The sequence below is a fragment of the Tamandua tetradactyla genome, chromosome 21, assembly GCF_023851605.1.
Source record: "Tamandua tetradactyla isolate mTamTet1 chromosome 21, mTamTet1.pri, whole genome shotgun sequence".
Lineage (NCBI taxonomy): Eukaryota > Metazoa > Chordata > Mammalia > Pilosa > Myrmecophagidae > Tamandua > Tamandua tetradactyla.
The window spans coordinates 46,426,707-46,439,376 of NC_135347.1; the positions used below are offsets into that span (position 1 = coordinate 46,426,707).

The 12,670-nt window shown below is 39.4% G+C and overlaps 1 long non-coding RNA gene across 1 annotated transcript; it reads left to right on the forward strand.

Annotated features, from left to right (window-relative positions):
* The first annotated feature begins 10,239 nt into the window (after nucleotides 1–10,239).
* Nucleotides 10,240–11,919, forward strand: LOC143665362 (uncharacterized). Its single transcript, XR_013166912.1, has 3 exons — nucleotides 10,240–10,320; nucleotides 11,329–11,419; nucleotides 11,716–11,919. It is a non-coding gene; the product is annotated as an uncharacterized LOC143665362 (long non-coding RNA).
* Nucleotides 11,920–12,670: the final 751 nt, after the last annotated feature.

The following is a 12,670-nucleotide window of genomic DNA, read 5'->3' on the forward strand; positions in this document are numbered from 1 at the left end:
GACAGGCGCTCCTCTGTGATGTCTCTAAGTAGTTGGTGTGTGATGGGTAGTTGTAACTGCTGGGCCAAAACTATAAGGTTTTATACCTTGGCTGCCATTCTTTGGAAGAAGCCACTCAGCTTCTTCTCAAGTTTCAGCAGAGTGGCTTCAGACTTGAGCAAGGGTATCTGTCTCAACATTCCCGGGTAGCAAGTTAGGAGTGTGGGCAGGGACATAATAGACATCATCTCTCATTGCTGGCAGGTGTCCTGCCACAGTTCTCATCCCCATAGGGGATGACCTGTGACTGCTCATTTTTCTTGTTACCAGGTTGCCATCCAGGTTGTGAGGCCTTTGTAACCAGCCCAGCTATCAGTACAGATAGCATGTTTCCTGGTTCGTGCACGATAACCATTCATATGCCCCTTAATTTAGTCCATTGACTGCTTTGCATAGCACCATCTCCCACCATATAGTGTTAGTACTGGATTTTACCACAATAGCTGACCATATGGGAAGCTACCCACTAGTGGATCCATCAGTATACTAAGTGAATTTGGGAATTTTCCTATGTCCTTTAAAGTGGGTAGTTCAATAGCTATTTCAGGTGTGACAATTTTAGCTGTTGGATCTTCTACATATGACACTGGTCCTAAAATCTCATGCATCTTGGTGCTAAGAGGGCTGGTATGAAAACATAGTACTGTAACAAATATTTTTTCCATTTTGGTAAGTGTTCTAGTTTGCTAGGTGGAAGGTACAGGATGGTCTCTGTTGATCTTCTCTCCAGACCCCTGGATTCCAACAACTTTCCCCAGGGTGACTTCTTTCTCCATCTCCAAAGGCCTGGGCTGAGCTGCTAGTGCTGAGATGAGGAATGCTGAGCTGCTTAGCTGTGCTATGTTGCGATCTCTCATTTAAGCACCAGCCAATTAAGTCAAACATCACTCATTGCAGCAGACACACCTCCTAGCCAACTGCAGATGTAATTAGCAACAGATGAGTTTCACATACCATTGGCTTATGTCTGCAGCAACAAGACTAGGTATGCTCACCTGGCCAAGTTGACAATTAAATCTAACTAACACATGTCCACCCCTTGTCAACTTGGCAACTTCAAGCATCACCTTAAACAGGTGCAAAAAATTCTCTTCTTGCTGTGGGCCTGTGAATCTCAAAACAAGTTATCTGATGCCAATATGCAAAGGAGGATAAACACCGGATCCATAGGGAGAAACTGGAAGGAAAACCTGCAGGCAAACCACTGGATTTCAAAGTCTGAAAGTCATTTATCCTTCGGCTTTAGAAAGTGGCAGTCCCACCCTTTCCAAGGGCCTATGCAGTGGCCTGCCTCTTTCCAAATCAACCTCGGGGAACATCGAGGAGACCACCTCTGGGCTCCACTCTCTCCAGTCATCAGGGCCACCCCTGGGCTCTCTGCCATTTCTGGGGCACACGCTCCACCCCTCCACATGGTGGCAGCCAGGCTCTCCCAGTCCCCCAAGGAGCGTGCTATGCCTTTTCCAAGGCCCGAGGCTGCACAACTCTTCCAGTGCAATGAGAGGGGAGACTCATCCTCACCCTTCAGGGTAAACTCACCCTCTCCATGTATATGGGTGGGTCCACTCTCCTGGCCGAGGTTTCTTGGCTTCAGACCCCAGCTTCCATGGTTCTCACTCTGCAAACTCCAGTCTCTCCCTTTAGTGTCCTCCTTTGTCAAGACTGGTAGTAGTTCCATTTACACCAACAGTCTCTTCAAACACTCCAGGACTTCGTCATCAATCTCTTCACAGTTCCTCCAAAGTCTTCTCCTTAGCTATCCAAAACACCGTTCAAACATATCTGGCATTTGCAAACCGCAGCAGCACCCCACTCTCTGGTACCAAATCTGTTCTAGTTTGCTAGGTGGAAGGCACAGGATGGTCTCTGCTGGTCTTCTCTCCAGGCCCCTGGTTCCAACAACTTTCCCTGGGGTGACTTCTTTCTCCATCTCCAAAGGCCTGGGCTGAGCTCCAAGTGCTGAGATGAGGAATGCTGAGCTGCTTAGCTGTGCTATGTTGCGATCTCTCATTTAAGCACCAGCCAATTAAGTCAAACGTCACTCATTGCAGCAGACATGCCTCCTAGCCGACTGCAGATGTAATTAGCAACAGATGAGGTTCACGTACCAGTGGCTTATGTCTGCAGCAACAAGACTAGGTATGCTCAGCTGGCCAAGTTGACAACTAAATCTAACTAACACAGTAAGGTATTTAATTATGCACTGCCTGAGTGTGGCTTATTGCCTATATCCATAATCCACCCCTGTATAAGGAGGGCAGTCCTTATGGTGACAGAACATTTCTGAGTCAGATCTTTGACTTATAATAGAGTATTATATGCAGCACATAGTTGCTTTTCTAAGGGGCTACATCTTAACTCTGTCTCTCTCCATAATTGTGATCAGAAATCTAGGGGCTCTCATTTAGAATGTCGCCTTTGCTACAAACCCCACCCAAAACCAATGTCAGGGTTAGTCATATCCAAATCACAGGGTAAATCAGGATATATACCCTCTTATTGCTTGTACCTGTATTATTGCCCTTTTTGCTTTTTCAAAAGTAGTCTGCTGGGGATCATGTCATTTCCAAGTATAACTTTTCTAATGGCATATAAAATGATTTTAATAATTGAGTTAAATAAAGAATGAAAGGTCTTCAATATTGAGCAGTCTTAGAAATGGCATTAATTGTTTGGTATATGTGACATAGGAACACATCATACTTTATCAATTACTGAGGAATGAATAGTTTTTGTCTTACCTGACCATACAACATGCAAGAATTTGACAGAGTGGCAGGGCCTTATAGCTTGTTGTTGACTGCCCACAGGATAATAAGTAAGGTGTCTGACATCTCTTTTAGTTCTGGTTGACATAATATCATCAATATAATAAAATAAATTCACAAATTTGGGTTTCTCACAACTGGCCAAGTCTTTTGTCACCAGGCTGTGGCACATGGTTGGGGTATAGAGATAGCCTTGTGGGAGCACAGTGGAAGTTCTCTGCTGTCCTTCCCAGGTGAAGGTGAAAGCAATTTGACTTGTGTTATCTAAGGGAATACTGAATAAAACATTAGCTAAACCTAAAAATGATAATGGCATAAATGAGTGCTAATTTCTTGTAGTAAAGAGGTAATGTTTGGAAATGCTGCATGCAAAAATGATATTCCTTGATTTAACTCATGGTTGTCCACTATTTTGCATGAGGATTGGTCAGGCTTATCCATACTGGCTATAAATGGCTATTATAAGGGCTATGGGTTAGTACTATATTTTACTCATTTTTAGTTTTTTAACGGCTGCAGAAATCTCTTGATGTGCACTCAGGACCTCATATATACTTTTACAGGGGACCAGTCACCTGTCCTTTTAAGACTGCTTTCACTACTCTACACAGGAGGCAGAATTCTCCTTTAGTAGTTTGTAATGTGGAATTTCAAAGAAGATCTATACCGAATATATATTCAAGTATAGGAGAAATATATGTTGTATTCCTGGGGATGGGGGGGATATCTCCCAATTCGTAAGATCAAATTATGCTATTTGTTTCTGATTGTTTTTCTCCCATAACCATGTGTGGTCAGCATGGACCCTTTAAATTAGGCTACATTTCCATAAATTAAAGTACATTCAGCTCCAGCGTCCCCTAGAGCTAACACTCTCTTTTTATTAGTAGGGGACCAATAAATAGTTAATTCTATGGGTGTTCTCTGATCCTCTGGGTCCCCAGTTTTAGCTTGTACCCTGGGTTTTTGACATCTCCCTATGCGAGGGGGAAAAGGGGCTTGCCAAGCTTCATCCAAGAGTGCAGAGAGTTTGTGCTTTAGAAGGGGTTTTTGTAAGGTTGCTCCTGTGCTATCTTTAATTTTTACTGTAGCCCTGGACCTATATACCAGGGAGACTCCTCTTCCTTCACTTCCCATATTTCTTCATTTTCTTCCTCCTCATACTCAGATGAAGAATCTATTGGTTCCCAAGCTCTTGGGTCCCTCCCCAGATAAGTTAGTATTCTACAGACTTGAGCATGGGGCTATTTTCATCTATAAGCTCAAGCATATCTACAGGCTAAATTTTCTAATTGATCATCCACATGATGCAAGCACTCATTTAAGGAATCTCCCTCATCTGGTTGAATGAGCTGTGTGTCCTTTCTAATTTTAATTTCTCTTCTAGATTGCAGACTATTGCTTTTGCCTCCTGCTCTGCCATATGTAAGGTTCCTAAAAGAGGTCAGGCTATGGCCACCCACTCCTCTCCTTTCCATTTGCTAACATTTCTTGTCCTGCTATCTGTTGCAAAACACTTAGCAAACCTGCCAGAGTTTTTAGGGCATCCCCAATTCTCACAACTGAGTCCTCATCCATCCAGGAGTACAACCATCCCTCCCTACAAGGATGATGCAGGCCAACCCAGGATTTCCCACCAAGTCTCCGTTCCCAAGTCCATGCCTACTGCTGCCATCAGTGTCTAGATCTTCTAGCTGACTCACTAATTGCCTGAGCCCAGATCAAGTTCTTGCAAAGCACAAGCTGGTCCTGTTTGCAAAACCAAAAAATACTCCAGGCACTGAAGTAGACATAGGTTTGTTAGGACTTCTGAACAGGAGACAGTCTCCAGTGGTGGTAGTCCTGAGGACCAGTGATCTGCAGAGAGGCAGGAGAACAAGGGACAATATATACATGGTTTTAGAGCAAATACATTCCATATAGTATGAGGACATCAGGCCTCTCGTATAATCATTAAAAGGGCTTAAGACCTTATGTTTTACTAAGATTAATGCTTAAGATTAAGATGCAGTCAATGTTGTTTCACATCCATGATTATATTCTTCTCTCTCTAAGGAGATTGTTTACTTTCTTGACCTTTGGCTTGCTTAAAGCAGGTTTGTCACATGCTTGGGGGTTCGTTCCCATTTAGGAGGGGGCCATGGCCCTGGGCTGCCACAGAGCTCAAGAGGTCAAGGACTAAGAAAAGAGATTAGAGCCAATGAAAAACACCATTTATTATTTACCCTGTGCTTCAGCTTGCTAAAGCTGCCAGAATGTAATATACCAGAAATGGATGGCTTTTATAAAATGGATTTATTAGGTTACAAATTTACAGTTCTAAAGCCATGAAAATGTTTAAATTTAGGCATCAAGAGCATGATATCTTCTCTGAAGAAAAGTGGCTAACATCTTGGGTTTCTTTGTTACATCAGAAGGCACATGGTGATGTTTCTGGGATTTCTTTCTTGGATTCTGGTTTCAAAATGACTTCCTCAGCTCCTGTGGGTCCTTCTGGCTTCTCCTAGTATGTTTTCTTTCTCTGAACTGTCTCCGAAATCCTTTTATCCTCCCTAGAGGCCCCAGCAAGGGGATTATGACCCACCTTGAATGGGCTGGTCCACACCTCCATGGAAACAACCTAAGTGAAAGGTCCCACCCATAGTCAGTCTGCACCCACAGGGATGGATTGAAAGAGTGTAAGCTTTTCTGAATACATAACAGATTCAAACCAGCACACTCTGTGACAAAGTGATTTACATTCATTTCCCTCATTTAATTATCACAACCATCAATCAGTTAAGTACTCTCATAGCCATTTGAGGAATGGCAGTTTAGTAAGTAATTGTTTCAAAGCCTAGATTCAAACTCAAGTCTTTGGAAAGTTGCCTTAGTGCATGAAAACTTTGTAGAATCTTACATAATAACTTCCACAACTTACAACCTCCATATGGGTCCTTGGACAAGCCAAGTCCTGAAATGCTGAGGGGCCAGCCCTTCTAGAACATCAACTAGTTCCATCCCCCTATGCCATATTATTGACAGCCCCCTCTGCCATGAAAAAGTTGGAATGGGCATAGCTCAAATACCCCTAAAGAGCGGGAGGAAGATCAAAGGTGATGGTGAAGTTATACAGAGAAGGTTGAGCTTAACAAATGAGTATGAGTGCTGAATCGTTATACTGATATTTATTTTAGTCTCCAGTGCCTTAAAGCAACTAGAAATAAAAATTAAAATTGTGGAATTGTAACCCATACCAAACTCCGAAATCTAATTATTTGTTGAAATTTACTTTGAAATTTATTGCTTTTATGCTGTATAAAGAGAAGGAGGATTATAGCAGAGAAGATAGTACATCACAAATGGATATAACTGCTGAATCATTATATTGATATTTCTCTTGGTTTCCAGTATCTTGGAACAGCTAAAAGAAAAAATGAAAAATTGTGAAACTGTAACATGGACCAAACTTAAAAATCTGTTCTGTAACTACTTGTTAAAGTGTACATGGGAATTGATTGCTTTTTTTGTATATGTGTTATATTTCACAATAAAAAAAGTAAAGAAAAGCCAATACTTAAAAAAAAAAAGCCCCTTAAGTCCATGATTTTCAAATCCTGCTGCTTAAACACTTCAGCAATCCAAAAATGTGTGACCTTTCCCAACATCTACATAAGCCGATTGAAAAGTTAAGGTATGAATGAGTAGTCAAAAAATAAACCAATTGTAATAGACCTCTATTTTGAGAAGCTAAGAGTTAATGAGAAAAGGATAAAAGCCTGAGGGAGTAGCAGGGTAAAATAAATTTTGAATTTTTACATTTTACTATTTTACATTACTTTAGTTAACATTTTGTACCTTAACCAGAGCACCTACTGTCCTTCTGTCCTTTAGCAGAAACTGAGAGAAATTGTGGGTTGGAGTTTTATACTCCCATTATTAATGAGTTTTGAAAATGCAGTTTTGGCAAGATGCATTGTCTTTCTTCATTAATGGGTAACAGTAAAAAAGAGATGTTCATTTTGAATTCATACAGCCTTTTAAGGAGAAGCTACAAATCTAACTTCAAATGCAGATTTTTAGCTTCAAGAAGAAATGAAACTGGAAGAAAGAATCTGTGGAAGTAGACTCCTCCAAAAGGAGAGAAAACTTGGGTAAATAAAAGAGGAGTGAGGAGAGAAAGTCCCTTGAGAATACAAAGATTGAGGCCAGGACAAGTGGGAGCTAAGATAATACAGCACAGCCTATTGTGATTTATTTTGCCAGTACTTACCCCAAGCCATTCAACTCAGGCAAGAAGCAGGTAAAAGAGCAGCATTGGTGAAGTTTTGGGCTGCTCAGCATTCCAGCTCTCCCAAATCCTAACAGGGAGAAACTCCGACAAGCACAGGAAAGGAAGTTGCCTACTCAGCAAGAATTGAGACCTTTACTTCATTCAACTTTGTACCCCACTTCTCCACTAGAGAATCTGGAACAAAAACCATGCATGAATTGCCGTATAAATGGATGTTTTGAGGAAGGGGCCTATGTTTTTGAAACCTAAAGGAGTAGAAGATAGATGTTACAGTGAAGGGCATATGAATGGCTATTAAAAAAAAAATCTAAATGTGGGGATTAATAGAAGGAAACTTTATTTCTTTTTATTGAACATACTGATTCCCCTTTACCAGACAAGAGTGTTGATTGAGAAAGAGACTGGCTGAAGTTTGTAGCTTCAGCATCAACACATAGCCTCCAAGGTTGCCATGTACCTTTGCATCAAGCCACAGGAAGGGAAAACGGGGGTAACCATGCAGGAAAGGTTTTTACGGGCACAGCCTGGGAGTGATGTTTGTTACTTTCACTGGCATTCCATTGGCTGACATGGCTAAATATAAGTACAAAGAAGGATGATTAATGGGTGTCCAAAATGATCTGAATGGGTATTCATAGCAGTATGAATTGGCAGTGGTTAGCTGCCAGTTTCTGTCACAAAAGGGAATAGAACAATATTTTAAAGGTGTCAGCAGTACTTTTTGGATTAATGGGTGTTTTGTTTATATAAAATGAAAGCCAAAATATAAGCTATTATGGAGTTAGCGAGCTAAACTATTCTGCATAATAGTGTAAGTTTTTCTTGATTGTGGATTGTTTACATCTCTATTTACATCTCTAAATCTTAAGATTTTGATTGGAGATCAGTAACAAAATGGGGATAGGAAATAATTTCCTTCATTACTGCAGCAATCTAAACAAGCTGAAGGTACAAGTCAGGTTTAAAACTTTACCTTTGTGGTAGATAAACTGGCCTTTGCCATCTGACAGCAGAGAATGGACAACAGGAGAGAAAGCGAGCCAGAAAGGCTTATCCTGTAAAGAGTCATCGTTTGTAGTATACAGGAGTATTTATGGATCCTGTTTGGTTGTAACATTTTCTTTTCTGAGCTGTAATTTCTTTCTCCTATCTCTAAGCTTTCACTAAAGTTGGGTTTAGAATTACAGTTTGAACCAAGCAGAGTTTTGTAGAACTAAAGGAGAAATCTGCTCTCATGTATGGGGTGAGAAATTTCTGGCAGACTGATGGCAGGAGGGGAAAGCAAGTAACTAGGCAATCTGTATGGGTTGGAGCACAAGCCAGAGTCATTTTGCTGGTGACAATAACATGGTTGTGGCTCAGAAATACTTGAGCAGCAGAACCCAATAAAAGCCCCAAGCTTTCTGCAATCACACAGCAGAGACATTCCAAGAATATTTATCATGTTTTATGAAAAAGGGTTACTCTTTGAGGTGGAATATATAAAGATCATCACACTTCATACAAAATGGGATATAAGAGAATGATTCCAACATTGTAACTGTAGTTATTTTTTTCTGTGAGATTGGGTAACTCAGCTTCACCATCCTAAGACTCAGTTTTCTCAAAATAGCAAATAATGCGTAACTCATACTTTGTTTCCTAGTAACATAAGGCACATGAATATTCTCTGGGAACTTTAAAGGAATGCACAAGTAAAAGAGATAAGCATTCATATTGCTATTTCCCAAATATTCCCATATATTAATATTTTATTACCTAATAGAAAGGCTGATTTTTCCTTTAATATTCTTCTGTGCATAAAATTAGAGTCTCTTTATACCTGCAACACAGAACTCAATAATGGCAATTTCATGTTGAATGAAAAAAAAAGTAGCCTGGATATATTTTTATTTTTCTGAATTGGCTCAGATAAGAAAAGGTTTGCTTACCACTACTATAAGGGAAAGAATCAGTCTGTACTGAATCACCAGGCTAAATAGTAGAGGTATTAATCAGAATTGCACCCAGCCTGTTGTAAAGATTAAAGACTGCTTAAAGCCATGGAAATGATTTAAATTAAAAAATTTTAACTTTCTCTTGCCATGTTGCTCTGTGTACTTTCAAGTTGAAGGCACAAAATGTTCACTTTAAAACATTATTGAGTTATCAAAATGCAATGTAAAAATATGATATTTAAGTAGAAAAGGTCAGATTTTTAAAAAGCAAGAGTCTCAAAAACTTGAAATGTCAAGGTTCTGGAGAAAACTACACAATATTTGTTAAATTTACTATTTATTTGACATGCTATTTCTTATAAATTATCAGAGGAATGCAATATTGCACATTTTGATACAGTCATTTGTAAAAGGTTTAAGTTCTCTCTAGGGGGTATATTTGCAGGGTGGTGACTTGGAGGGTGTCTTGGACTATATGAATTCAAATAACAAATGCTACTGCCTTGGTGACTTTGGATTTTATGGAATAATTTGGCATCCCTGGGGATTTTAATACAAAGATAGACCTATAAACATGCATGAAAAATATACCTAGAACTCCTTAATAACTTTCTTTCTTCTCTTAACTGGTAGATGAATTGCAGTGGAAGGGATTGTTTTGACTCTAGAAAGGTGTTTGTTGAGGTGAAACAGAATAAGCAAATTGAAAATCAAAAGTACTAGCTTTGCAGAATTGCTAAAAACACTCTCCGAAGCTCTAGGCAGCAAATCAAATATGCATGTAAATTGTAAATGATTTCATTAGTAGCTTAGGTCATTAGTTACCAATGGTTGTAATGGATAGAACTGATCTCCATGATCTCTGGAGGTCAGCTTTACATTTGTCAGAAACTGTGAGGTCCTTTATTCCACCTCTGAATGGGGGCCCTGTACCTCATGGAGCTTATAATCTACTTTTATCTAGATTTTAGTGCATTTAAAAGGCAGTTGACCCAGGATTCTGGATAACATCAAATTTCAGTGAAAAAGGAGAGGTTGTTAGCAAGTTATGTTGGGGATTTTTTTTGTAAGCGTTTTTCCTGGTAAGGCTTTCAGGGAAAGGGAAAATTTATTGGAAGTGAAAGGTGTTAGGCTCAGAGTCATTAAGGAATCCTTGCAGGACAGAGAGTTAAAGTTTAACAGGTTTATTGAAGGGAAAAAAGCAGAGAGAAAGCAGGCAAAGAGCAGGCAGGCAGTGAGACCTGCCAGCAAAAGGAATGAAAAATGGCTCCGGCTCTTTGTTGTGGGGAGCTGTGTTTTAAGTGTAAGTGATAAGTGACACCAGGAAGGGAGGGTGCATTTCTGTGTCCTTCTTCGCTGTGTCTGTTCTAACCTGTTTATTTTTTGCCTTGAGGAACCTTTTACAAAGGGAGTCACGAGTTGTGGCAAGGGGAAGGGGGTGAAGGGATCACACTGCAGCAAGGGGAGGAGAGGGTGGGGGTCATGAGTTTCGTCCTTTGTGACCCGTCCAAAGGAGCATAGGGTGACTCATTAAACTGCATTGTTCGTTTTCACTTATACAGTATGCTTTACAGAACACCAGGCAAAAGAAAAAGTGTTGCCTGAATTTTTACATAACTCACTTTCTTGTGTTAAGACAAGAAAAGGATTTAACCTGAAATTTACCAAGGATTGATATCCCAGTTTTAATGATAATCACTATCATTTACCAAGCAGAAGCACAAATACAATGAAGGAGCTAAAGAAACATTTGATCATCTGAAGGATAATTGAGAAGAAGGACATAAAACAGGAAGGAAATTCTATTTAAAAGAAATAAATTGCTTTGTGCTTCACGATTTCTTCTAGAGTTGGTGATAAACAAACTTGGCTTAAAATTGACCGCTGATATTTCTGGGTTTGGGAAATTTGCTCTCTCTCTTTTCTTTAAACTTTTTGGAATAGTAATTTTAAAAAGTGATATTTTTATTAAACTTGAAAGGATAAAGGACATCTTGATTTGCAACATTGTGTACAGAGTTCAAGAGTGAAATATAATCTTTGCCTCATGTTTTGAAAGAACATCAACATGTGTAGCCACAGAAATCTCACTGCAGGCAAATTCTTGTTTGGATATATGGATTCAACTTGAGGGAATGGTGTAATGTAAGAGGCATTTAAAAAGAATGAGACATGTTTTCCTTTGGGGGTATTTTGTGGACATTCGGAACAGCTTCCCCATCTTTACCCACCATCTCCACCATTCCTCTCTTCTGATATATACTTCCATTCCATTTTTCCAAATCTGTATCATTCATATGATTTCTTTTAGAAAGTCTTCCTCAGCAACCCCTTCCTCAGGCTGGATAATGGGTCTTTGCTGTGTCTTCTCAAGATCTCCAATGAACTGTGAGCTACATAAGGTTAACCACTGTATCTTTTTACTATATATATATATACACAGTACCAGAAACTGTAGCTGATGTGATGTGCATGATCAATAATAAATAAAAGAACTCATGAAATAAAAGGCTTGTGACTGCCTTTTAGAAATTCTTTTTATTCTTCTGGGCCTAGTTTTAATTTTCTTCTTAGGAACTTCTTTGGCACTTTATACTTATCCTAACATGTTACTGGTTCTCATTTATGATGATGTAACTTTGTTGTATCCTTATGTATTGGAAATCCTCATGGACTTTAATTCTTTCTTCTCCTACAGATCCTCATAACATCACCTAGTAAGAATTCCAGATGTGTTTCACGACATGAGAGGAGGAGTAGCACAAATCAAAATTAGTAACTTAAAAGAGATATTTTCTAGTCGATGGGTCTGGTCTTCAAGTTCATAAGCTTAGGAGAGTGCCGTACTTGAGAAAAGTCTTGTCTTGGACTATCAGTCACTAAGAGAGTGTGTTAAAATTCTCCAGGTATGATTGTGGATTTACTTACTTCTACATGTAATTCCTTCCTTAAAAAATTTCTTTTGCAGTTCTGTTACTAGGTATATACACAGTTGAATCATTACACACTTGTGGTGAAAAAAAAAATCCTCCATCCTCAGATGGAAGTATGTGTCCATCTTCAGATGGATGACCTAGTATGTGTCAAGATCCAATCAAGAAAGTAGAATGCACTCTTAGTGGTTTATATTGAGGGAATTTAAAGTTATGAATTAACACAGAGGATGGAAGAGTTGTGAAACCAACTAGTGTTATGGAGAAGGCCCAGCAATTAGCAACAAAAATAAGTAACTACCATGCTTAGACTGATGGGGAAAAGGCAGATATCTCCAGAGTTCCTTGGATTTTATCTCTTTTTTCTCTCACATAGGGATGGCTTCTACTTTTCTCTGCTTTTCCAGCTTCCACCGACTTCTGGCTTCTTCCTGTGGCTTTCTATAATTTATGGTTTACAGGTTCTTCTCCTTTTCAGGCCTCCAATAATATGGACTAAGACACACACCCCTACCCCACATTCAGTTGGCCACACCTTAACTAAGAGAGACGTCTTCAAAACTGCTGCTTGCAATGGTTTCCCACCCATATGAACATGGATTAAGATTATGAACGATTTGTTTGTCAGGATACAAAATTCAACCTACCACATATGGTTATTATGTATTTTAGATTTGTATTACTTTAACCCAACATAGTATTATTATTGTTTTGTTTTAT